The sequence below is a fragment of the Homalodisca vitripennis genome, chromosome 8 (genome assembly GCF_021130785.1).
Source record: "Homalodisca vitripennis isolate AUS2020 chromosome 8, UT_GWSS_2.1, whole genome shotgun sequence".
NCBI lineage: Eukaryota > Metazoa > Arthropoda > Insecta > Hemiptera > Cicadellidae > Homalodisca > Homalodisca vitripennis.
This window is the reverse complement of record NC_060214.1, coordinates 112,101,070-112,127,203: the sequence shown is the minus strand read 5'-3', so window position 1 is coordinate 112,127,203 and position 26,134 is coordinate 112,101,070. Positions and strand designations below refer to the sequence as shown.

At 38.7% G+C, this 26,134-nt stretch overlaps 1 protein-coding gene across 1 annotated transcript in view; it reads left to right on the top strand.

The window, feature by feature from the left end:
* LOC124367906 (adenosine receptor A2a) overlaps window positions 1-26,134 on the top strand; it is a 174,214-nt gene that overhangs the window by 111,060 nt on the left and 37,020 nt on the right. The window lies entirely within an intron of this gene.

Below are 26,134 nucleotides of genomic sequence, written 5' to 3'. Positions count from 1 at the left end.
CTGTTAGCATACCTCTGATCACGTGACTACAGAGCTGTGTACTCGAGTGACCCTGTCTGTAATACAGTCAGGTTGCGTGGCTGTAACTCCCCCACCGCCGCGGTACTGAGCAATGTACTATCAGATCTTGTGAGTCACAAGTTCGGACAACACAGACCAGTTATAGTAACTTCGCTGTTAGCATACCTCTGATCACGTGACTACAGAGCTGTGTACTCGAGTGACCCTGTCCGTAATACAGTCAGGTTGCGTGGCTGTAACTCCCCAAGCCGCGGTACTGAGCAATGTACTATCAGATCTTGTGAGTCACAAGTTCGGACAACACAGACCAGTTATAGTAACTTCGCTGTTAGCATACCTCTGATCACGTGACTACAGAGCTGTGTACTCGAGTGACCCTGTCTGTAATACAGTCAGGTTGCGTGGCTGTAACTCCCCCACCGCCGCGGTACTGAGCAATGTACTATCAGATCTTGTGAGTCACAAGTTCGGACAACACAGACCAGTTATAGTAACTTCGCTGTTAGCATACCTCTGATCACGTGACTACAGAGCTGTGTACTCGAGTGACCCTGTCCGTAATACAGTCAGGTTGCGTGGCTGTAACTCCCCAAGCCGCGGTACTGAGCAATGTACTATCAGATCTTGTGAGTCACAAGTTCGGACAACACAGACCAGTTATAGTAACTTCGCTGTTAGCATACCTCTGATCACGTGACTACAGAGCTGTGTACTCGAGTGACCCTGTCTGTAATACAGTCAGGTTGCGTGGCTGTAACTCCCCAAGCCGCGGTACTGAGCAATGTACTATCAGATCTTGGTGAGTCACAAGTTCGGACAACACAGACCAGTTATAGTAACTTCGCTGTTAGCATACCTCTGATCACGTGACTACAGAGCTGTGTACTCGAGTGACCCTGTCTGTAATACAGTCAGGTTGCGTGGCTGTAACTCCCCCAAGCCGCGGTACTGAGCAATGTACTATCAGATCTTGGTGAGTCACAAGTTCGGACAACACAGACCAGTTATAGTAACTTCGCTGTTAGCATACCTCTGATCACGTGACTACAGAGCTGTGTACTCGAGTGACCCTGTCTGTAATACAGTCAGGTTGCGTGGCTGTAACTCCCCCAAGCCGCGGTACTGAGCAATGTACTATCAGATCTTGTGAGTCACAAGTTCGGACAACACAGACCAGTTATAGTAACTTCGCTGTTAGCAAACCTCTGATCACGTGACTACAGAGCTGTGTACTCGAGTGACCCTGTCTGTAATACAGTCAGGTTGCGTGGCTGTAACTCCCCCAAGCCGCGGTACTGAGCAATGTACTATCAGATCTTGGTGAGTCACAAGTTCGGACAACACAGACCAGTTATAGTAACTTCGCTGTTAGCATACCTCTGATCACGTGACTACAGAGCTGTGTACTCGAGTGACCCTGTCTGTAATACAGTCAGGTTGCGTGGCTGTAACTCCCCCAAGCCGCGGTACTGAGCAATGTACTATCAGATCTTGGTGAGTCACAAGTTCGGACAACACAGACCAGTTATAGTAACTTCGCTGTTAGCATACCTCTGATCACGTGACTACAGAGCTGTGTACTCGAGTGACCCTGTCTGTAATACAGTCAGGTTGCGTGGCTGTAACTCCCCCAAGCCGCGGTACTGAGCAATGTACTATCAGATCTTGTGAGTCACAAGTTCGGACAACACAGACCAGTTATAGTAACTTCGCTGTTAGCATACCTCTGATCACGTGACTACAGAGCTGTGTACTCGAGTGACCCTGTCTGTAATACAGTCAGGTTGCGTGGCTGTAACTCCCCCAAGCCGCGGTACTGAGCAATGTACTATCAGATCTTGGTGAGTCACAAGTTCGGACAACACAGACCAGTTATAGTAACTTCGCTGTTAGCATACCTCTGATCACGTGACTACAGAGCTGTGTACTCGAGTGACCCTGTCTGTAATACAGTCAGGTTGCGTGGCTGTAACTCCCCCATGCCGCGGGTACTGAGCAATGTACTATCAGATCTTGGTGAGTCACAAGTTCGGACAACACAGACCAGTTATAGTAACTTCGCTGTTAGCATACCTCTGATCACGTGACTACAGAGCTGTGTACTCGAGTGACCCTGTCCGTAATACAGTCAGGTTGCGTGGCTGTAACTCCCCCAAGCCGCGGTACTGAGCAATGTACTATCAGATCTTGTGAGTCACAAGTTCGGACAACACAGACCAGTTATAGTAACTTCGCTGTTAGCATACCTCTGATCACGTGACTACAGAGCTGTGTACTCGAGTGACCCTGTCTGTAATACAGTCAGGTTGCGTGGCTGTAACTCCCCCAAGCCGCGGTACTGAGCAATGTACTATCAGATCTTGTGAGTCACAAGTTCGGACAACACAGACCAGTTATAGTAACTTCGCTGTTAGCATACCTCTGATCACGTGACTACAGAGCTGTGTACTCGAGTGACCCTGTCTGTAATACAGTCAGGTTGCGTGGCTGTAACTCTCCCAAGCCGCGGTACTGAGCAATGTACTATCAGATCTTGTGAGTCACAAGTTCGGACAACACAGACCAGTTATAGTAACTTCGCTGTTAGCATACCTCTGATCACGTGACTACAGAGCTGTGTACTCGAGTGACCCTGTCTGTAATACAGTCAGGTTGCGTGGCTGTAACTCCCCCAAGCCGCGGTACTGAGCAATGTACTATCAGATCTTGTGAGTCACAAGTTCGGACAACCCAGACCAGTTATAGTAACTTCGCTGTTAGCATACCTCTGATCACGTGACTACAGAGCTGTGTACTCGAGTGACCCTGTCCGTAATACAGTCAGGTTGCGTGGCTGTAACTCCCCAAGCCGCGGTACTGAGCAATGTACTATCAGATCTTGTGAGTCACAAGTTCGGACAACACAGACCAGTTATAGTAACTTCGCTGTTAGCATACCTCTGATCACGTGACTACAGAGCTGTGTACTCGAGTGACCCTGCCTGTAATACAGTCAGGTTGCGTGGCTGTAACTCTCCCAAGCCGCGGTACTGAGCAATGTATTATCAGATCTTGGTGAGTCACAAGTTCGGACAACACAGACCAGTTATAGTAACTTCGCTGTTAGCATACCTCTGATCACGTGACTACAGAGCTGTGTACTCGAGTGACCCTGTCTGTAATACAGTCAGGTTGCGTGGCTGTAACTCCCCCAAGCCGCGGTACTGAGCAATGTACTATCAGATCTTGTGAGTCACAAGTTCGGACAACACAGACCAGTTATAGTAACTTCGCTGTTAGCATACCTCTGATCACGTGACTACAGAGCTGTGTACTCGAGTGACCCTGTCTGTAATACAGTCAGGTTGCGTGGCTGTAACTCTCCCAAGCCGCGGTACTGAGCAATGTACTATCAGATCTTGGTGAGTCACAAGTTCGGACAACACAGACCAGTTATAGTAACTTCGCTGTTAGCATACCTCTGATCACGTGACTACAGAGCTGTGTACTCGAGTGACCCTGTCTGTAATACAGTCAGGTTGCGTGGCTGTAACTCCCCCAAGCCGCGGTACTGAGCAATGTACTATCAGATCTTGTGAGTCACAAGTTCGGACAACACAGACCAGTTATAGTAACTTCGCTGTTAGCATACCTCTGATCACGTGACTACAGAGCTGTGTACTCGAGTGACCCTGTCTGTAATACAGTCAGGTTGCGTGGCTGTAACTCTCCCAAGCCGCGGTACTGAGCAATGTACTATCAGATCTTGGTGAGTCACAAGTTCGGACAACACAGACCAGTTATAGTAACTTCGCTGTTAGCATACCTCTGATCACGTGACTACAGAGCTGTGTACTCGAGTGACCCTGTCTGTAATACAGTCAGGTTGCGTGGCTGTAACTCCCCCAAGCCGCGGTACTGAGCAATGTACTATCAGATCTTGTGAGTCACAAGTTCGGACAACACAGACCAGTTATAGTAACTTCGCTGTTAGCATACCTCTGATCACGTGACTACAGAGCTGTGTACTCGAGTGACCCTGTCTGTAATACAGTCAGGTTGCGTGGCTGTAACTCCCCAAGCCGCGGTACTGAGCAATGTACTATCAGATCTTGGTGAGTCACAAGTTCGGACAACACAGACCAGTTATAGTAACTTCGCTGTTAGCATACCTCTGATCACGTGACTACAGAGCTGTGTACTCGAGTGACCCTGTCTGTAATACAGTCAGGTTGCGTGGCTGTAACTCTCCCAAGCCGCGGTACTGAGCAATGTACTATCAGATCTTGGTGAGTCACAAGTTCGGACAACACAGACCAGTTATAGTAACTTCGCTGTTAGCATACCTCTGATCACGTGACTACAGAGCTGTGTACTCGAGTGACCCTGTCTGTAATACAGTCAGGTTGCGTGGCTGTAACTCCCCCAAGCCGCGGTACTGAGCAATGTACTATCAGATCTTGGTGAGTCACAAGTTCGGACAACACAGACCAGTTATAGTAACTTCGCTGTTAGCATACCTCTGATCACGTGACTACAGAGCTGTGTACTCGAGTGACCCTGTCTGTAATACAGTCAGGTTGCGTGGCTGTAACTCCCCCAAGCCGCGGTACTGAGCAATGTACTATCAGATCTTGGTGAGTCACAAGTTCGGACAACACAGACCAGTTATAGTAACTTCGCTGTTAGCATACCTCTGATCACGTGACTACAGAGCTGTGTACTCGAGTGACCCTGTCTGTAATACAGTCAGGTTGCGTGGCTGTAACTCCCCCAAGCCGCGGTACTGAGCAATGTACTATCAGATCTTGTGAGTCACAAGTTCGGACAACACAGACCAGTTATAGTAACTTCGCTGTTAGCATACCTCTGATCACGTGACTACAGAGCTGTGTACTCGAGTGACCCTGTCTGTAATACAGTCAGGTTGCGTGGCTGTAACTCCCCAAGCCGCGGTACTGAGCAATGTACTATCAGATCTTGGTGAGTCACAAGTTCGGACAACACAGACCAGTTATAGTAACTTCGCTGTTAGCATACCTCTGATCACGTGACTACAGAGCTGTGTACTCGAGTGACCCTGTCTGTAATACAGTCAGGTTGCGTGGCTGTAACTCCCCCAAGCCGCGGTACTGAGCAATGTACTATCAGATCTTGTGAGTCACAAGTTCGGACAACACAGACCAGTTATAGTAACTTCGCTGTTAGCATACCTCTGATCACGTGACTACAGAGCTGTGTACTCGAGTGACCCTGTCTGTAATACAGTCAGGTTGCGTGGCTGTAACTCTCCCAAGCCGCGGTACTGAGCAATGTACTATCAGATCTTGGTGAGTCACAAGTTCGGACAACACAGACCAGTTATAGTAACTTCGCTGTTAGCATACCTCTGATCACGTGACTACAGAGCTGTGTACTCGAGTGACCCTGTCTGTAATACAGTCAGGTTGCGTGGCTGTAACTCCCCCAAGCCGCGGTACTGAGCAATGTACTATCAGATCTTGTGAGTCACAAGTTCGGACAACACAGACCAGTTATAGTAACTTCGCTGTTAGCATACCTCTGATCACGTGACTACAGAGCTGTGTACTCGAGTGACCCTGTCTGTAATACAGTCAGGTTGCGTGGCTGTAACTCCCCCAAGCCGCGGTACTGAGCAATGTACTATCAGATCTTGGTGAGTCACAAGTTCGGACAACACAGACCAGTTATAGTAACTTCGCTGTTAGCATACCTCTGATCACGTGACTACAGAGCTGTGTACTCGAGTGACCCTGTCTGTAATACAGTCAGGTTGCGTGGCTGTAACTCTCCCCAAGCCGCGGTACTGAGCAATGTACTATCAGATCTTGGTGAGTCACAAGTTCGGACAACACAGACCAGTTATAGTAACTTCGCTGTTAGCATACCTCTGATCACGTGACTACAGAGCTGTGTACTCGAGTGACCCTGTCTGTAATACAGTCAGGTTGCGTGGCTGTAACTCCCCCAAGCCGCGGTACTGAGCAATGTACTATCAGATCTTGGTGAGTCACAAGTTCGGACAACACAGACCAGTTATAGTAACTTCGCTGTTAGCATACCTCTGATCACGTGACTACAGAGCTGTGTACTCGAGTGACCCTGTCTGTAATACAGTCAGGTTGCGTGGCTGTAACTCCCCCAAGCCGCGGTACTGAGCAATGTACTATCAGATCTTGTGAGTCACAAGTTCGGACAACACAGACCAGTTATAGTAACTTCGCTGTTAGCATACCTCTGATCACGTGACTACAGAGCTGTGTACTCGAGTGACCCTGTCTGTAATACAGTCAGGTTGCGTGGCTGTAACTCCCCCAAGCCGCGGTACTGAGCAATGTACTATCAGATCTTGGTGAGTCACAAGTTCGGACAACACAGACCAGTTATAGTAACTTCGCTGTTAGCATACCTCTGATCACGTGACTACAGAGCTGTGTACTCGAGTGACCCTGTCTGTAATACAGTCAGGTTGCGTGGCTGTAACTCCCCCAAGCCGCGGTACTGAGCAATGTACTATCAGATCTTGTGAGTCACAAGTTCGGACAACACAGACCAGTTATAGTAACTTCGCTGTTAGCATACCTCTGATCACGTGACTACAGAGCTGTGTACTCGAGTGACCCTGTCTGTAATACAGTCAGGTTGCGTGGCTGTAACTCTCCCAAGCCGCGGTACTGAGCAATGTACTATCAGATCTTGGTGAGTCACAAGTTCGGACAACACAGACCAGTTATAGTAACTTCGCTGTTAGCATACCTCTGATCACGTGACTACAGAGCTGTGTACTCGAGTGACCCTGTCTGTAATACAGTCAGGTTGCGTGGCTGTAACTCCCCCAAGCCGCGGTACTGAGCAATGTACTATCAGATCTTGTGAGTCACAAGTTTGGACAACACAGACCAGTTATAGTAACTTCGCTGTTAGCATACCTCTGATCACGTGACTACAGAGCTGTGTACTCGAGTGACCCTGTCTGTAATATAGTCAGGTTGCGTGGCTGTAACTCTCCCAAGCCGCGGTACTGAGCAATGTACTATCAGATCTTGGTGAGTCACAAGTTCGGACAACACAGACCAGTTATAGTAACTTCGCTGTTAGCATACCTCTGATCACGTGACTACAGAGCTCTGTACTCGAGTGACCCTGTCTGTAATACAGTCAGGTTGCGTGGCTGTAACTCTCCCAAAGCGCGGTACTGAACAATGTACTATCAGATCTTGGTGAGTCACAAGTTCGAACAACACAGACCAGGTATAGTTACTTCGCTGTTAGCAAACCTCTGATCACGTGACTACAGAGCTGTGTACTCGAGTGACCCTGTCTGTAATACAGTCAGGTTGCGTGGCTGTAACTCCCCCAAGCCGCGGTACTGAGCAATGTACTATCAGATCTTGGTGAGTTACAAGTTCGAACAACACAGACCAGTTTTAGTAACTTCGCTGTTTGCAAACTTTTGATCACGTGACTACAGAGCTGTGTACTCGAGTGACCCTGTCTGTAATACAGTCAGGTTGCGTGGCTGTAACTCCCCCAAAGCCGCGGTACTGAACAATGTACTATCAGATCTTGGTGAGTCACAAGTTCGAACAACACAGACCAGTTATAGTAACTTCGCTGTTAGCAAACCTCTGATCACGTGACTACAGAGCTGTGTACTCGAGTGACCCTGTCTGTAATACAGTCAGGTTGCGTGGCTGTAACTCCCCCAAGCCGCGGTACTGAGCAATGTACTATCAGATCTTGGTGAGTCACAAGTTCGGACAACACAGACCAGTTATAGTAACTTCGCTGTTAGCATACCTCTGATCACGTGACTACAGAGCTGTGTACTCGAGTGACCCTGTCTGTAATACAGTCAGGTTGCGTGGCTGTAACTCCCCCAAGCCGCGGTACTGAGCAATGTACTATCAGATCTTGTGAGTCACAAGTTCGGACAACACAGACCAGTTATAGTAACTTCGCTGTTAGCATACCTCTGATCACGTGACTACAGAGCTGTGTACTCGAGTGACCCTGTCTGTAATACAGTCAGGTTGCGTGGCTGTAACTCTCCCAAGCCGCGGTACTGAGCAATGTACTATCAGATCTTGTGAGTCACAAGTTCGGACAACACAGACCAGTTATAGTAACTTCGCTGTTAGCATACCTCTGATCACGTGACTACAGAGCTGTGTACTCGAGTGACCCTGCCTGTAATACAGTCAGGTTGCGTGGCTGTAACTCCCCCAAGCCGCGGTACTGAGCAATGTACTATCAGATCTTGTGAGTCACAAGTTCGGACAACACAGACCAGTTATAGTAACTTCGCTGTTAGCATACCTCTGATCACGTGACTACAGAGCTGTGTACTCGAGTGACCCTGTCCGTAATACAGTCAGATTGCGTGGCTGTAACTCCCACAAACCCTGGTACTGAACAATGTATTATCAGATTTTGTGAGTCACAAGTTCGGACAACACAGACCAGTTATAGTAACTTCGCTGTTAGCATACCTCTGATCACGTGACTACAGATCTGTGTACGCTAGTGACCCTGCCTGTAATGCAGTCAGGTTGCGTGGCTGTAACTCTCCCAAGCCGCGGTACTGAGTAATGTATTATCAGATCTTGGTGAGTCACAAGTTCGGACAACACAGACCAGTTATAGTAACTTTACTGTTAGCATACCTCTGATCACGTGACTACAGAGCTGTGTACTCGAGTGACCCTGTCTGTAATACAGTCAGGTTGCGTGGCTGTAACTCCCCCAAGCCGCGGTACTGAGCAATGTACTATCAGATCTTGTGAGTCACAAGTTCGGACAACACAGACCAGTTATAGTAACTTCGCTGTTAGCATACCTCTGATCACGTGACTACAGAGCTGTGTACTCGAGTGACCCTGTCTGTAATACAGTCAGGTTGCGTGGCTGTAACTCTCCCCAAGCCGCGGTACTGAGCAATGTACTATCAGATCTTGGTGAGTCACAAGTTCGGACAACACAGACCAGTTATAGTAACTTCGCTGTTAGCATACCTCTGATCACGTGACTACAGAGCTGTGTACTCGAGTGACCCTGTCTGTAATACAGTCAGGTTGCGTGGCTGTAACTCCCCCAAGCCGCGGTACTGAGCAATGTACTATCAGATCTTGTGAGTCACAAGTTCGGACAACACAGACCAGTTATAGTAACTTCGCTGTTAGCATACCTCTGATCACGTGACTACAGAGCTGTGTACTCGAGTGACCCTGTCTGTAATACAGTCAGGTTGCGTGGCTGTAACTCTCCCAAGCCGCGGTACTGAGCAATGTACTATCAGATCTTGTGAGTCACAAGTTCGGACAACACAGACCAGTTATAGTAACTTCGCTGTTAGCATACCTCTGATCACGTGACTACAGAGCTGTGTACTCGAGTGACCCTGTCTGTAATACAGTCAGGTTGCGTGGCTGTAACTCTCCCAAAGCGCGGTACTGAGCAATGTACTATCAGATCTTGGTGAGTCACAAGTTCGGACAACACAGACCAGTTATAGTAACTTCGCTGTTAGCATACCTCTGATCACGTGACTACAGAGCTGTGTACTCGAGTGACCCTGTCTGTAATTCAGTCAGGTTGCGTGGCTGTAACTCCCCCAAGCCGCGGTACTGAGCAATGTACTATCAGATCTTGTGAGTCACAAGTTCGGACAACACAGACCAGGTATAGTAACTTCGCTGTTAGCATACTTCTGATCACGTGACTACAGAGCTGTGTACTCGAGTGACCCTGTCTGTAATACAGTCAGGTTGCGTGGCTGTAACTCCCCCAAGCCGCGGTACTGAGCAATGTACTATCAGATCTTGTGAGTCACAAGTTCGGACAACACAGACCAGTTATAGTAACTTCGCTGTTAGCATACCTCTGATCACGTGACTACAGAGCTGTGTACTCGAGTGACCCTGTCTGTAATACAGTCAGGTTGCGTGGCTGTAACTCCCACCAAGCCGCGTTACTGAGCAATGTACTATCAGATCTTGTGAGTCACATGTTCGGACAACACAGACCAGTTATAGTAACTTCGCTGTTAGCATAGCTCTGATCACGTGACTACAGAGCTGTGTACTCGAGTGACCCTGTCCGTAATACAGTCAGGTTGCGTGGCTGTAACTCCCCAAGCCGCGGTACGGTGAGCAATGTACTATCAGATCTTGGTGAGTCACAAGTTCGGGCAACCCAGACCAGTTATAGTAACTTCGCTGTTAGCATATCTCTGATCACGTGACTACAGAGCTGTGTACTCGAGTGACCCTGTCTGTAATACAGTCAGGTTGCGTGGCTGTAACTCCCCCAAGCCGCGTTACTGAGCAATGTACTATCAGATCTTGTGAGTCACAAGTTCGGACAACCCAGACCAGTTATAGTAACTTCGCTGTTAGCATACCTCTCATCACGTGACTACAGAGCTGTGTACTCGAGTGACCCTGTCCGTAATACAGTCAGGTCGCGTGGCTGTAACTCCCCCAAGCCACTATTCTGAACAAAGTATTATCAGATCTTGGTTATTATACGTTCAACTTTGTATATAATAAACACTTAAAGAATACAATATTTTAAGAATATATCTTTTAGAATTTTTTTTCTAAAACACCTTTGCTCAAGTATGTCTCTTGACTATAAACTTTACAATACTTAACTAATACTTTTTATTTATTGACGCTATCTACCCATCATATAATCATAATACTTTTTGATAATACATCTTTTTTATATTCAGCCTGTTTTGATTTTTTTTGTCAACTCATTTTTATGAATTTATTAAAAATAATTATTACAATTATAGTAAAAAATAATTATTATTATGGTTTATATATTTTCTATGCTTTTAATATTTTATCGATATCGCTAGTTTCTGAAAATTAATTTTTGTTGCGCTACAATATTGGGACCTTCCGCCCATATACAAATTCTGCAACTTGAGACCTCAAGTACTTGCGGCCATTTTGATCGTTGTTCCAATCGTAATAATATTTCTACGCTCTTATTTTTGATCGTAGAAGTATGGGAGGTATCGCATTTTTTAATAAAACTAGTAAGCATCAAAACTATTTTGTATTTTTAAATAACTTTATCGGTTTTTTAGAAAAATATATAAAACTTTGTTTTACTCTTTATTATTTCAAAACTTATACCCTGCACTTAGAAACTAAACAGTATTCAGTTCGTATTAGGCAAAAATTTGAATCTCCCCTGATTCCGTGACCAAATTAAAGGCGTAAAATTGTTTGAAGTGTAATAATTTTCGTGGTAATTCAGAAGTTCGTTTCCTTACACTAGGCCTTAATTAACTAATTGTTAACCTCCATTGTCTTTATTCAGTTTTGTATTTAATTTGAGAAGGTTCTTAACACAGGATAATGCAGATTTAAGTGTACTATATTACATATTCGTACTTAATTATGTAAAAATTAACAGTTACAATACAGTATTGTATTAATATTCACAGGTAAAATTTTTATCATTGGTTTTAAGTTGTGACTATTCACGTGGCAATACAGGTTATACTGTAGTCTTGGAATCGGAAATTCAAACCACTTGTTGAATTTCTTTACAGTTGTTTCATTAACAATAAGATAATTATATATTTGATTTTTACAAAAAAAAGTATGTTACTCGATAGCACAACAACTTGTGGCAACCGTGAAGGCATGACAGTCCAATACCTTCGACTTTGCTAAGGTGATTGAACGTGGTGGTGACACAAACAACGCTAAACTATATCATGTATTGTTCCGGTTACGAGGAATTGGCGTGTCAGTGCAACATGACCTTTGACCTTCCACCAAAGTGTCGATTCACTTGCACGATTCCGTCTTATTTTCTCACTCACTTGTTACCACCCACAATCTGGTTAAATGAATGACATTTTGAGTGATAGTTCAAGCTGACATAACCCAATAGAAGACGTTTGTCTGAAGTCTGGACTTTACATAATGGATTTCGGAGATATATCAATTTCTTTACTCATTTCTATATGAAAGTTTCGCTATTTTATAATTGAAAGCAATATTTTTTACTTAAAACAATCCTCTTGGGGGTGTTTATATTGTAAGCAAAAGTCTTATCGTACATTGTAGGGGTTAAAGCGGTGTTGGCATTTTTAAGGTGATGAACCTCCTGTAAACGGTTTATGGTTACATTTTTTTATTCCTCTTTCAAGAGAGTCTAGCGTAAATTTTTCGAAATATTGTTTAAAGTATTTCTTGTTCTTCATTATTTCCTGTACATGCATATTTCACTTTGCTAACACACTAAACTCCAGTTTACTACATTATGTGAGAATTTATTGAATTTTGTAATTGTATACTCATATTGTTTTTAACTCCTAATAAGTCATTCCCTGTGGCGGTTATGGACAAAATCAAGCCGAACTGCAGGTTTTGTCAAACAAGACTCTACTCCAGAAATGCCCGCATGGGAACTCCAGATTCCTGAGAGAGTCAGCATCCTTCAAGAGGATCCGCTCTGTAGAATGTGTGATGAGCAGGATGAAACTGCTGAACACTTGCTCTTTGATTGTCCTTCAATACCAAGGGAGCGGTATGCCATCTTTGGCAGTGGGGTGGTGAATTTCCCCAGGAGGACCTGATAGGCTGTCTTCGTCAGTTTGTGGAACTGCTGAAATCATAGACTGGTAGGCCTCATGGTGTGCTTCTGGGGTGTGCAAAAGGCCCTTGAGGCTTAAGTGCATGGTAGTAGGCTGCCCCATAGAAGAAGAAGAAGCCTACTCTGTTATTGCATGTTAACTGCCTGATAATTTAGTTTAGATTAATTAGTTTCAGTTTGAACTGGGTGAATCCTCTTACAGCTCACTCAGATCTGTTGTTAACTAGGTCTAAGCCACGTTATTGTTAGTTTTGAAACATTGATTCATATAATCGTCACCGTGAAAATTGTTAATGTTATTAAAACAGTTCCATACAAATTCCGGCAGTAGTAAAATTGAGGCCACCAAGATAATTAGCATGCGTCACTATACATTGATAATCAATGTCAATGTCAATGTTATAAGGAAAAACTGATGGATTCAAAATCCAAATGAGCCTTTCAATAATATTGAATGGTCACGGGTACCAAACGATATTTTTTGACTTGATATACTCAAAATATGCGTTTGGGGTTCTCCAGTGACTATCGTCTCTGTTTACTCGCGTGGGTAAAAATGTTGCCAGAACTATCTGGCGCTTAAAAAAATGTGGCAATAAAAGCCTATAAAAAGCTAGGGAGGTGACTGAAAAGGCCAGACTAGCAGTAAGAACTAAGAAGAGGAAGCTGGAAGACACAAAACACCAAAGAAAGCTTTATGGTCCTGGAACTGATGATGCTGCTTGAATAGAGACAATAGATTCTCTTTTGCCTTGATTTCCCGAAATCTTCAAACTTTCAACTTAAAGTAAACTTTTTAAAAGATCGTAATTTATTTCCTTGAAATGTTTACCACATATTCTTTTGAACCTTCAGTACAAACATTGGGTTAGGTTAAACAATACGTTTAAAAAATTTAATTTCAAAAATATTCAATAGTTTTAGTTGCATTTTGCTTTTCAAAAGATACATACCGGGTGAATTAAAAACAAGGATGGAAAACGCTTGCAACTTCATCACACATGAGTCAAAATGTGAGACGCGGTTTTGAATCTAAACGCGGTTTATTTTTGCCTAAAAGTACAGAGTAGCCATTTCGAGCATCTCATCAGATTAAAAATGAGGTGAGATTCCAAGACTTTTACCATTTCCTTTCGTTACAACTAATGGAGTTTTATAAAACAATTTAAACTCTAATTAGCTAACACGTTTGTTAGAGATACATTAGAGAACTCTAGTTTTCGCCATTATTCTTCTTTTTATAATACCTCTAAAGTGATGTTACTTGCTAGGGGTTCCTATTTAACATTTTTGACTTACCCCCAAAATTACCCCATTTTGAGGGAGGGGGGAATTTTCATCTACCAAAAAACTCCTATTTTGGGCATATAAACATTTCCCTAAAGTAAAGCACTTCAACTATATTCCATTTTCTGGTCCATTTACCAGTTAAAAAACCGAGCTGGAATATTGTACAATTTTCCCTTGTCTAACAAAAATTAAGATTGATTGTCTCAAACTTTGTAAAATAACCATTTTTTTGGTGATTCAAACTATATTCTTTAGAGCAACATAACTTGTTAAACACAATATATGTAAGGGATAAACCTTTTTCAGCATTATAATTTTGTATTTTACAACACGTTATAAAAGATGAAAATCTTTGCATGCCCATTAGTTACATTCTTTTTAAATTGGACATTAACTACCAAATTCTACTACAAAACTAATGGTATTAAAAGTTTTAGGTTGTTTTAGAGGTATTTCTCTAAATTCGACTCTTAACCAATGATGGATGACTGTGGTACCATAGCTGGTATATAGAGCGGGTTAGAGATTCTTTGAGGAGAGATATGGACTGTGAACTTGGGGTGGAAAGGGATGTAAACAATTCCGAGGGTCTGCTAGATTGTGGTTTATGCTGACTTAGATTGTTGTTTGTTCTCCTCAGAAAGCCGATGTTCCCAGCTGGACTTAATAAGGATATTTGTGAAAGTAATTTAGAAACAAAACCACTCTCATAGTTTGGTTTGTTTTCCACTATTTGCATAAGGACAAAAAGTTAAATTTAAAGTATAAAAATACAATATAATGATAGTATTATGTACAATATTTTTTTAATTAAATAGGCTTTTTTCATGAAATATTATTTCGTTATATTCTTTATCTCTTTATATCAGCTCAATTGTTGAGTAATTGTCTGAAAGTTTTTAATAATTTTGTCACAAGGACCTCAAAATTATGAAATAAACCCAAATTAAAATTTCTCTTCTAGATAAAAAACTGATAAAAAAAAACTAGATAGTAAAATGTTTTAATTCAAACTTAAATTGAAATTAAATCTTTTTTTAAACACATAAAGTCGGTCTTCAGACAAAATTAAAATATGATCACTAATATTATTATACTATAATAATATTATAATATATATTATACTAATATTATTATACTATAACTACAATACTATTATCAGCACAAGGGTTCCAGTTGTGGATTTTAATATATGTGAGTCATCTAGTTTAAAACCAAATGGCTACTGCTTTTCGATTTAAGGTTTTTATTTTTTCATTAAGATTAACAAAATTAAAGATTAATTCATTGAAAACCCGTTATATTTCCTTTATGTAAATGGTGTAAACAGTAGGGGTTGGTTGCAAACCCAGGTAGGTTTGAAAGCAAATTGTGGTAATTATGTTTTTGCCGCAATTTTGTTGATCGGGCAGTAACACCTATTGTCCACAATTCCGTTATCAGGAAAGAACTTTAATTGGAAATAAGTCTCTGAAAGCACCGTTAGTTCCCCGAAAATCGTTGTTTTGATTATTTTTTTAACTTTTATTTTATAACCTATTGTAAATACAAATTACTTCGTAATTTGAATCAATTGTCAATAATTGAATTCCTATTACAAAAAATACTATAATTTACTTCGTAAATATATTTCTTCACCTTATTAGTTTTTATTAATTTGAAAGTAAATTCTAAGTAGCTCTTTACTATTACTATTTTGTGCAACATAGGTTATAAAAAAAACTTCTTTATATATATATATTAAAGTGAGATACACTCGGATTTGGTGAAAACACCTACAGATAAGAAGGTTTTGTCGAAAACTAGAAAGATCAAAAATAAAAAACCTCATTTTCTTTTAAGTGTTACACATAGAGTTGAAACTTAACCTAGTCTTGTGTCTATGCTATACGAGTTTGTAGTAAAAATCATGTTTTTATGCTACAAAAAAAATTAATTGTATTGATTCTATTTGTTAGGTGAAAAGGTTATAAAAATGAATCTATCTAATTTTAAAACTGGACTGCACATATTAAAGTTTCAACAAAAGTTACATTTTTCAATATTTTAAGTATTATTCTCATAAGTTAAATATGTATCGATAATAATTCATATTTAAGAGTCCAAAGGATATTTTAAAGAATTTTTCCAAATTTATACCGATAAAACTGTATAATTAATGGAAATTAAATTGTATACGTTAACTAGCTGTTTCCCGCGGCTTCGCACGCTTCTGGTTCAAGTGCATTATATTTCCAACGGCGATGTAGAGTTTGACCTTGTTGCCACGATCAAGAAAATCTGTCAGAAGTCTATGTCTATAGCCATTGTACACGCACAACGCACATGTACTTTATTAAAAAGTGGTCTAACACTCAAGCTTTAAGTTCAGTCAGAAATTTATTTTTAAGACAAATATACATAATAAATTAGCGCCTTCAAATAGTGTTTGGCAACTTAATATACGTAAGTGTCTTGTAGTTGCAGTTTATAATGTGCAGGCGCTTTGAAAACCTTTATATTTTGCAGCGCTGCCTTGTGGTAAGTTACATCAATCGGCATAGCATGTAAACCTTCCCCGTGTAAAAATACATAAACATACAGATTTTCATAACGAACGGTCAAATAGTTTCTGAGTCTATAAAGGACATACACACAAACATTCATTTTCATATATATAGATTATTTCTTTGCAGAAATCAATTCAACATTACTAATGGAAATCGTCTGAATATTATTCGAGGTGATTGAAATACAAGATAGCAGTAACACCACACCACGTGTCATAAAAGGCTGAGGTTGGTTCCAAAATTTGAAATCTATTTGTCGTATCATCACCCTGCTGACAGGCACACAGACAAAATACACAAAAAAGAAGTTGACACAAAATCATCATAGATATCATTCTTGTAGAAATAAAGCTTCATGCAAAATTAAAGTAAGCATATGAAATCTTTCTCTACATATCTTACCACATAGAAATGTTTATTAAATTTAAATTTCCATCCACTCAGAATTTTTCATTGAATCGTGTTACATTTCTGTGTTTAAATAAAATCAGTTGGCACACCTAGACTATAAATTTATGATGTACGTATTGGAATAGTCAGTCTACATGTATTAATGTATCACATGTTTGATATTCTATTGTTGTATTGAGTTTGTTTACAAATGTATTTACTCTGCTATTTTTCCGTTGCCATCATTTTTACCAATAAGAGAAATGTCCAAATATTTACTAACGCTCAGCCAATTCCAATGAAGAGACATGCACCAAATTCTAACTCTGTGTTCCTCACGTAGGAACTTCATGCACAATGTAAAGTCTAAGAGTCAGTTCGTTTTCGAGATATCAGACGGACGGACAGACAGAAAAGTTAAATTTCCAACCTCGCGAGTCACTCACTTCGCTAAAGCTCAGTCAATAAGATATATAACAAAATGTTACAGATTTTAAGAGATTCACAATTTATTATGGTTTGATTTAATGAAACAAAGTTCTGAATTGGCTGTTTCTCTATACATGTTATATATACATACATTAAACATTATCTCGTTATTAGTTTTATATTTATATATAAATTCACTGCAATACAGTATTTTAATCAACCTGTTTCACATATCAGTTGCAAAACTGACACAATAAAGGTCAGTTCCAGGTTACATTACCACATTACCTCCTCTGTACGAGTAATTTGACTCAGAAACAACATCAGTATTGTTGTTATCACAACGTCACTGTAATGTTTACTGAACACGCCCAAGAGAGTTTGTTCAACATGAACTCAGTACTATCATCATTACAGTGACTGCTGTTATACATTTGTTATAATAAGATATGTAACAAAGTGCTACACATTGTAAGAGTTTTACAATTTTTTTTTTTATTTAATGAAATAAAGTTCTGAATTTGCTGAAATCAATTGAATATTATCTCGTTATTAGATATTATGATTAAATACAAAATTCACACTAATACAGTATTTTAATCAACCTATTTCGCTGATTAGTTACAAAACTGACACAACAAAGATCATGCCCAGTTTACATTACCACATTACCTCCTCTGTACCAGTAATTTGACTCAGAAACAACATCAGAATTGTTGTTATCAGGAACGTCACTGTAATGTTTGCTGAACACGCCCAAGAGAGTTTGCACAACATGGACGCAGCACTGTTATGATTACAGTCACAGCTGTTATACATTTGTTATAATAAGATATGTAACAAAATTCTACACATTGTAAGAGTTTTACAATTATTTTTTATTTAATGAAATAAAGTTCTGAATTTGCTGAACTCAATTGAATATTATCTCGTTATTAGATATTATGATTAAATACAAAATTCACACTAATACAGTATTTTAATCAACCTGTTTCACTGATTAGTTACAAAACTGACACAACAAAGATCATGCCCAGTTTATATTACCACATTACCTCCTCTGTACCAGTAATTTGACTCAGAAACAACATCAGAATTGTTGTTATCAGAACGTCACTGTAATGTTTGCTGAACACGCCCAAGAGAGTTTGCACAACATGGACTCAATACTATTATCATTACAGTGACTGCTGTTAAACATGTGTTACAATATTGCACGGTATACATTACACAATTTAGGACCCGATAGGACCTTCTCAGAATTGTGTTATTATCTGTCTGTCCTTATGTGTCATAATAACTCTTGATAGAAATCTCCCAGAGACTTGAAACTGGGAATATAGGTCCCTCTTGGTCTAGGGAAGACGTCTACTGATTTTAGACCTAACAGGTCAAAAAGCGGCAAAGTTTAAAGTTTAAGATTTTTACATTCTTCTTGAGGGTAACCATGATCGCATTGAGAAACAAATTAAGAGATAGATTAGTTTAAACGCAGGGCATGCTGTAAACTTTACGTTATTCTATAACTTACCTACACATGTGAAGAACTTACTTTATTTGATTGGTTAGTTTTAATAGCTGAGTGTTTAGCGAAAGTTTCCTACAGGATTTAAAGTCCATAGATGACTATTCTTGAGATATCTTGCCACAAGATAAATTCACATTTTTGTTCATTGAGTTAAGTTTCATACCAGTCTTTGAATAATAAACCTTCCAGTGTCTTTTCACCAACTTTAAACATAGACTTTAACTGTGTTATTTTTTATTTTTACTGAATAAATAATCTACACGTGTTTTTATATATATATATATATATATATATATATATATTCGTATACACGGTTCGAGTCCCGGCGGAGCAAGTACTTTTTGTGGTTCAATGTTTATTGAAATTATATATATATATATATATATATATATATATATATATATATATATATATATATAGATTAAATTTGTATAAGTGGCAATAGCCTAATTTAATTTCTTAATAAACATTGAATCACAAAAAGTACTTGCTCCGCCGGGACTCGAACCCGGATCTCTCACTTGCCGGGTGAATGTGCTACCATTACACCACAGAGCCCTTACTTTTGACGATTCAATTATATTGTATTTGGTCGTTTCTTTCACATATGTGTTTAAATAACCAAACTAACATTTATACCATGGTTAGTCATAAGAATAATGTAAACCTATTTGCTAACGCTCAGCAAAATCTCATGCAGTGACCGTGGACTATCATCGAAGCTCATATAAAAATGAAGCTTCATGTAAAATTTCCAATCTTTAGGTGAGTTTGTTTCGACATACAGTATCCTGCTGACCGACACGCTAGAAATTAATTTTTTCTAGTGTTAGTAATGTATTGCACAAACTGACATTTTTAATGTCCAATAGATTTATTATTGTTACTGTTGTATTATAACATTGACTACATGGTTATAATAAAAAAGCTTATGTTTAGAATACCTGTTGCAATATATTGTTGTAAATGTCGACTACAATAAATATACTACTATAGTTTTGCAAGGGGTTTCTAACTATTAATGCTTTATATTTTTACATTGCACATTTTTAAACGAACGCTAAGTGTGTTCTAGGGATAAGCATTGTTACAAGACCAATTGTAACAGATATTTTTCTAATGGGAGATAGATATCCAACAAGAAATTATAAAATTATATTTCGTGATATTCAAAATGCAATTAAATAGACAATAATTTGAAGTTAAGAGCCAGCTGTAATGAAACGACCTTGAATTTTTTCCATAAAAGTAATGATAAACTTCAATCGCTTGCCATATGCCCTCTTTTGGTTATAGAATCATTGAAAGATTTCTCATTTTAATAATACGACTTATACGTATCCAAACGCTTTTTTTTTTCTAAAGAAGTGTACGTACGTTTTTCCATCTTTTTTTATCAAACAAACCACAAAGCTGTGAATTTTTGTTAACCACCATTTTTTAAAGAGAAAGACATCTCCTCTGATTCCGCGACTGAATGTAAGGTTATAAAAGTTTAAAGTTTGACATTGTTTTATTATGGCTAAAACCAACACTACTGCCAGTACAGTCGGTTCGATAATAGTTTAATTTATTCTTAAAATGACATCTGTTGCAAAAGAATACTCGCAGAAAGTACGATCGAAAAATAATAAAAGATAAACTCTATAGTTCAGAATTCCAGGAAACTGCGACGTTGCCGTGTGACGTCACGATTGATGGAAGATATTCCCACACAACACACTTGCCTCCCCACAACTTTACTGTGGTGGGGGAGGGATGCCCCCCTCTATATCCTCCCCCCATATTTCCACCCACGGTGCTGTCGACAGTACTATTCAATTTCTCATCAAGTTTCCAATTTTATGGTTTGCTATCTCCAAGTTACTGAAATGCGCAGTTGAAGTATTGTCTTTTAATACTTTTCAATACCGTTATATCGTAAAATTTATCAAAATATTTTTTAACTTTTTGAAAATTGTTTAAACTCAAATTTTAATATGACAGACTTGAAAATTTTGCATGAAGCTATATTTAGCAACACTGAGTTCGATAATGGGGCACGTCACTCGATGGGATTTGGCTGAGCGTAAGCGAATATTTTTATATTAGTCTTATGGATAACCATGATAAAAGCAAAAAAAACCTGACAAATAAATTAGTTAAAAAAAACTGAATCCACTAATTTGAAATTGAACGTGTGACTTTTACTTGTACAGTAAAAATAAAAAAGTAGAAAGTCAATGCTAATACTGGGTGACAAGATTTTAATTCAACTCGCTCTTTCGTTACAGTACCCTCCCTAATTCATCAGAACTTCTATGAACACTACTATGAATGAAACCTAACTTAATGAACAAAACTGGGAATATATCCTTTGGCAAGATATCTGGAGAAATATTTCATCTGTAAACTTGAAATTTTGCTTGAAACTTCATTTCTACACAGACAAGAATGAGTTCTATTATTGACGCTTTCCAATTAGTCTAGTGTCATTGCAGCCTATCACTCGGTAGGCTGACACAATATCCGTTTTATTTGCCGGAGGGATATAAAAATGTGTATTGTGTATGATTGGTTGTATATCTACTTTTCCTGAGGATGAAACGAATCGCAGACTTTGAAAGTTTGCATGTTCGCGACACTGTGTGGCGCACTCGTTATAAGACAAAATTCGATCTATTTTATCGAAAAAAAGTTGAAAAGTCACTAAAACATATGTCTAGTTACTAATATGTTTAATAGGTAGTGTGTATTATGTTTGATTTCATCTTGATATCTTAATTAATAGGTGGAATATGCAACACCCCGTGTCGCACATTAGGCTTCACTAAGGTTTTATAGCTTATTTAATCAGGTGACATTTGTTACTAACTCTCATGTTAAAAGTCATCATTGTTCTCAGTTTGTTTACAAATTTATATAATCTGCAATTTTTCTCGTTGCCACCGTAGTTACTCATAATAACATGTTAACGTGTTCACTAACTTTCTGCCAAATCGTATAAAGCGACAGTGACATTTACTATCAAATAACTCGAGTTTGTTTGTATATAAATGAAGATTCGTGAAAAAAATCCGTCTTTAGCTCAATTTCGTTCTCGATATATCGTGCGGTAGATAGACGGACAGGAAATTGTTCCTGCTCTTGAGTGATAGGCTTCGCTAACGCTCAGCCAATGAAAGTAAAGTAAAGATGTCTTATTTTACCAGGCGAAGTTAGGGCTAACAAGCCCTCTCTAACACTTAACTCCGAAGTTTACCAACGATTAAAAGTGACTTCCGAACCACCACCAATGGCCGGGCAGACGGGCTGCTTGCAAGGACAGGATCGCTCAGCGGTCACCCATCCAAGCAGCAGCCACGCTCAGTTATCGCTTGCCGGTTATCTTACAATCTATAACCGGATCAAGCAAAAAACCGGATCAATAATTAATGAGTTAAGTATTACCTTTAAAACTTCGAGCGACCTATTTTGTGTCGATTGCGTAACTTCCAAACTGAGATCTATACCGGAAGTGTCGATTCATATTTTACAGGTAAAAGCATTATTACTGGGCAAAGACTTTTACATCATACAGCAATCGAAAGCCAAGGCAATCGAATAAAGTTGTTTTTAATGTTTAGTTATCTTTGATTTTCCTTTTTAACCTGTTTCTAGTATAAATTATGGGTAGGGTACGATAAGCCAATCCGGTTTTTTATATCGAAGAATATAATCATCGAGCCCTAATATTCGCATCTCGATTCCTAGACTATCAATTTATATAAAAGTATCTATAGCCCTATCTAATAACAATAATTTGTTTTAAATTAAAATATGATTATATATGAATATAGGAAAACTCATAAATAAATAAGAAATGACATAAATAATAAACGAACCAGAACAAAATCGATCAAACAAGAAAACTCATAAATAATTATGAGCCACAATTCATATGGTTTATGTCATAATTATTGAATTGTTTATAATTATATAGGCTACACTTATATAGGCTAATTATATATCATTACGTGTGTGTATAATAATAATTATTATTGTTATATATACACGTAATCGTATATATAATATTAATAGGATTACGTGTATTATTTTAAAGTGTTTAACAGCTGTTGATATAGATTAAGTTAATTGTTAAAAATAATTAACCGGTATCGATTGGTTATATCGGTCGTTATAGTTAAGTAATATCGTTTGCCAATTTCGATATAAAAAACCGGGTCCGCTTATCGTACCCTACCCTAAATTATGCCTAAAGTAACTCCAGTTATTGTGTTTTTAAAGTCTGCTGTACATGCGATACCTATTGTGATTAAACATTATTTTACTAATTTATTTATTTTAACCTTTTCGTACACAATCTCACTACACTGAACATATTCCGTTTTCACAAAAACGTATGCAGATAATAATCTGAAATAATCAACTATTATAGACTGATTTTAGTATAAATCCACCTTACAAATACGTTGATGCTAAAATGGCGTTTTATTAAGCTTTGCTACAGTAAAACTGCCTCCGAGATCGTCGTGAATGTCAAATTGAGTACAAATACGAGAATCGGAATGTAATCTGTTGATCAAACAGGCACTGGCCGAAATAACGTTTGGGGAAAGACAGGCAGTCTCATCGGTCCTAATGGGCACAAAATGAGTTCATTGCTCTTACTCTGATGCTGTCGGATTTTATCTACTACATTACGAAGTTTATATTTGATTGTATCAGGTACCGGAATCTCTTTAAGGACATTTAAAACCATTGTGTTGTATGTCCTTTTAGAAAAATATAAAAGAACTGCAAGCTATGTGTTTAGGCCACTTTCGTTACTTGGCCATTAGCACAGTGGAAATATAATTTCTAGACACCTGATTTAAACAGGAAATTGGTTGATTGAAAATGGAAAATAACCTTCAATGCACGCAGTTTGTGTGGAAGAAGTCTAAGACCAGGGATTGGATCGATTTTGACTAAATATAACATGAAGATTATCAATAACCGAATACTCATTCGTAAAATTATTTTTATTTTTCAGATTTTTACCAAAATCCGTAATTTATTTAACAAGAAGTACTGTCTTAAAAATGTAATTTAATTATTCTTATTATATATTGATAACGTAATAGACACCTAAAAATTACACAACCTCATTTCTCAAAATCTTCTCTAAAATCTATAAGAAATTCTAAATTAAATACAGTGGAAACTGTAACAAAATATTGTGGAGATTTTCTTTTACTTCTGTAAAATTTTAGTGTGAGTTACCTTTACGATTTTGTTTTTTTCTTAATTTTATTTTTGTAATACGTAAGATTAAAACCAATAAATTTTTACTTTTAAATAGGACCCGTCTTATTGGTACATATACATAAGAGTAGTTTTGCACCACTAGGAGCCAAAGTGGTTGATTTTGGTACGCAATCGTTTTACGAAAGGGCTCCCAAAGACACTTCCGTTCCGTGTGGTGAACAACGCTTTTATCATAAGAGGAAAAATTCAAAACTTACACATTCTATTCTATTTTATTTCTTAACTAGCTGTTTCCCGCGCTTTCGCACGCTTTTCGTAAGCGTTACCCGTGTATGTGCACTTCTGGCTCAAGTAAATTATATTTCCAACGCCGATGTAGAGTTTGCTTTGTTGCCACGATCAAGAAAATCTGTATATGTTTATAGCCATTGTACACGTACATGTGTTTTATTATAAAGTGGTCTAACACTCAAGTTTTAAGTTCAACCAGAAATGTATCTTCAAGACAAATATACATAATAACTTAGCGCCTTCAAATAGTGTTTGGCTATTAAATATTCGTAACTGTCTCGTAATTGCAGTTTATAATGTGCAGGCGCTTTGAAAACTATTATCTTTGGCAACGCCACCTGGAGGCGAGTTACATCAATAGACATAGCATAGAAACCTTCTTCGTGGAAAAATACATATACATACAAATTTTCGTAATGATCGGTCAAATAGTTTACGATTCCATAAAGGACAAACACACAAACATTCATTTATATATATATACTAGCGGGCCCGGCGCGCTTTGCTGCGCATTTTAATAATTTTTTGCAAAAGTTGCCCGCGGCTTCGCACGCAATTTCCCGTTGAAAACAGTACACTATATTCACTTATTCTTCTTTTCTATCACATTCTAAACATTGCTGAGATAATTGATAGTCGTTCCATCGTGAGCCTCTTGGGCGTATTATGAAGGTATGTACCATATTCCTGCCTCTATCTAGCTGTTACCCACGGCTTCGCACGCAAATCTTAAGAACCGAAGTCCTTATATTACTTAGTAAATTTTTTTTTTGTACTATAATAAATTTTAGATTAAATTAGTTATATCTCCGATGCCACGATTGAGCTTGCTTTGTTGTCTCGATCGAGAGAATATGTACACACGGAGTTTTGAGAACCATACTTCTGTCAAAAAAAAACAACTAAGGTTGATTTTATAACATTCTTATATTTGTAGCCAACGTAAGATAGTAATTATGATATCTGCATTACTCTTCTGATCAAGCATGAGCATGGTTTATATTAAATAAATATTGCAGTTAAAGGTGAATTTTTACGTCAAATTTGAATTGTATTATCTGGATAGTAAAGTCTATGTTTAACAGTGATTGCAAAAACAGTTTAAACAAAATTTGTCGTTTCTCTTAAGCTTACTCTATGCTTTAAAACTATAAGTGTAATATATGTTTACAAAGAACAGCTGATTAAAAATTTGAAAAGACGTTAACATATGTTTGCTGCAATGCATTTCTTATGGGTATTTCTGTAACCAGTGGGGCGGAATCCTGAATCGGGAAAGGGATGGGCATAGCTTATAAACCTTCTCCGTGGAAAAATACATATACGTACAAATTTTCATCATGATCGGTCCAATAGTTCACGATTCCATAAAGGACAAAATATACAAACATTCATTTTTATATATATAGATATATATATATATACTAATACTGCCAAGTTTTTACATACAAAAACAGCTGTGTTTTTCATTTACTTCTACTGAAACGACAACAAATTTTGAGGTTTAGTGCACTGAAAAACTTTAATTGTGCACTAAAAGAGTTTTTAGATATATTATAAGGGACAAACAATAATCACAGTATGGACCAACTTAAGCATAAAAACAGCTGTTATTTGTACGGTGTGATAAAAATCTGTTTTTATTTTCTCTTTACTTAGCAGTGAGTGAGTCACACTAATGGTAATATACACTGCCTGGGTGTTGAAAAGGGCGTTCACTTTAGATGGTATCCAACCTAAAAGTAATTGCCCAACCACGCGCTCCATCTCGAGTAAAGTATAA